Genomic DNA, 2,839 nt, shown 5'->3' with positions numbered 1-2,839 from the left:
GGCGGTGAGGAAGATGGGGCGGCAACTCTGTCGGCCAAACCAAAACCAAGTGGCCGAGGAGAACTTCCATAGTGGTGGCATCGGGAGACCCTATACTCACTTTGGTTTGCCGGCCGTGATGCAGTAGGCGAATGCTCCAAAGGTCTAATCAGGGCGATCAGACCCGAGTCTGCATGGAGACTCACCTGAAGTGGCAAATTGGTCACGAAACCTTACCAGGGGTATACTGGTACCATGGGAACCGGGAAAGCCCCTGGACTCTCATACTTCGGGTGAACTCCCGTTGTATGTGAGTACAGCTAGGTTATTTGCGGTTGGCCCCCCTAATGGGAGTTTCATGGTGGTTGTTGTTGTGCTCAAGCGAGAAGAGACCTTCGGGCCTCGGCGTGGTGTTGCGTTTCAACACGGGTGCCGTACTCCTTATTTCGGTAAAGAATTAGGTAATTCTTGCATCCACCAGTATGAATGCTAAGCCATGTACTTGGTATAGACTGGTACCGTTGTTGCTTGTCTCAGCGGGGCTCTGATTCTGGTCACAAAATCAATCCGTGTCTGAAGAACACCGTTGGATTAAGTCTCCACGACAGGTACCTACGTTAAACACCAATGAGCTTAACTGTCAGCGCAACTGAAATCGAGGAGGCAAAAAAACTATTGAAATCGGGGAAAGCCACAGGACCTGACGTCAGGGCATCGGAGCTCTGGAAACCAAAGAGCTGGAACCCAACACTGTGGCTGAGTGAATTCTTTAATCAGGTTATTCAGGAAGGAAGAACACCATCTGACTGGCAAAAAAGTACCACTGTTCCAATACGGAAAAATAAAGGTAGTCCAGCAGAATGTTCAACTTACCATCCAATCCGGTTACTTTCCCATACCATGAAGATTTTTGAACGCATTCTTTACAACCGTATTCGGGAAATCGTTGAAATAGCGTGAATGAAAATCGTTTCGTGTCTTTGTTGGTGTTCATCAAGGAAGCGCCCTCTCACCACTCCTCTTTGTTCTTGGTATGGACACCGTCAAACGGGAAATCCAACGTCCAGCGCCCTACACACTGCTTTATGCAGATGATGTTTTCCTAGCGTCTGATAGCAAAAATGATCTCGAGCAACTTGTCAAAAAATGGAATGATCGCCTCATGCAACACGGTCTCAGATTTAATCTAAACAAAACTGAATTTTTGATGACGGCAGTAATCTGCCCAGAACTGAGCGATTCAAATACCTCGGGTCAACGCTATCAGCCAATGGAGAACTGCGTTATGAAATTCCTTCACGCATTAACGCAACCTGATGAAGTGGCGTTCCACAACTGGTTTTCTTTGTAATCTAAATCTAAAATTTACCGCAACGTCGTTCGTCCTGTCGCTCTCTATGGTTCTGAGTGTTGGCCGACTATAAAAGACAATGAATGCCGTCTTGCGGTAACGGAGACGAAGATGTTGCGTTGGACTTGTGGCGTGACACGTTATGATTACATCCGAAATGAGGATATCCGCGATCGATATGGGGTTTCACCGATCGTGGAAAAATTGCGAGAGAGGCGTCTTCGATGGTATGGTCACGCAATTCGTGCTAACGAAAATTCACTTACCAAGATTGGTTTGAACATCGAAGTCGATGTAAACGACCAAAAGGCCGGCCGAAACAACGATGGCTTGATACGCTGGATGGGGATTTAAAAGCCTCGAAATTGCAACCAGATTAGACATTCGATAGAGTCAAATGGCGAAACCGATCACGACGAGCCGACCTCACTTGTGAACGGTACAATGGCTGAAAAAAAAAGAAAATTATCGAAGGTTTTTCTTCGCAATTTTTCCACGGTTGGTGTACCCCATATCGATCGTGGATATTCTTAAGGCGGTATAAATCCTAAAAGTTATTAGGAACTAACCCGCGGACTTCTCCGTTTGTTGAAATATTGTTCCTATCCACCATCAATATGGCGCATCGCTTGCCAGATCTTGTCTAGTCCAACATCATGCTAATTGGATTTACCTAGAGTGGACACACCGAAACTCATATGTTGTTTAACATGCAGATTGGATGATATGACATTGGTTCTTCCGGTGGCTTACCAAGTTTGCGTGACAGTATCAATAGACCTCCCGCGTTAGAAAATGACTATATGTTCTTTTTACGCCGAAATAGCAGTTTCACCTTAGTCCTTAGCAATTCACGCGGGAAATCAATATTGACAGTTTATATTTTTATGAGTAACTGGCAGTTGCCGGGCTACCGAAGTTCCTTGGCTCGAGTTGTGACGTCACACAACATGGCACGGGCTTTTCAGTCTGTTTGAACTTGGTTGAAATTTAAAATGCTGATAATTTCAAACCCACAGCTTTTTTCAAAAAACGGGCTTTGAAAGTTTTGTTAGATTGCAGCTTAGAAGTGATTTGCGTCATTAGTGAAAATAAAACGGGGAGTCTATTTCTGCTTTCTTCTTTGGGCAGGGGAAAGCCTACTTTTGAGGTCGCCCCCAGGGTCATGCCTCTTCACTAACACCTACACCTAAATTGAGAACCTTATCATTGCGAAACTTGCAGCTTCACCACGGTGGCCGGAGATATCGCGAAATTGTTAGATTGTTCCGCTGCGAGCTTCCCGTAATTTTCGCAATGGTAATTATTTTTTTGAGGAGGTGGTCGTTGTCCTCTTGCTGTTACATCCCAAAAGTTTATACGTTTCATCTGCTTCTGAATCGCTGACATGTATCCAGCAGAGTTGAAGTTTTGTAATTCCGCCCACAATTCGGGTCTCCACGGGGGAGCAATCTCTTTCTGAACATAATGCCACCACAAATTTCTAACAACTATCGGATAATTTAAACA

Source organism: Hermetia illucens, chromosome 1 (assembly GCF_905115235.1).
Source record: "Hermetia illucens chromosome 1, iHerIll2.2.curated.20191125, whole genome shotgun sequence".
NCBI lineage: Eukaryota > Metazoa > Arthropoda > Insecta > Diptera > Stratiomyidae > Hermetia > Hermetia illucens.
This window is presented reverse-complemented; position numbering follows the sequence as displayed.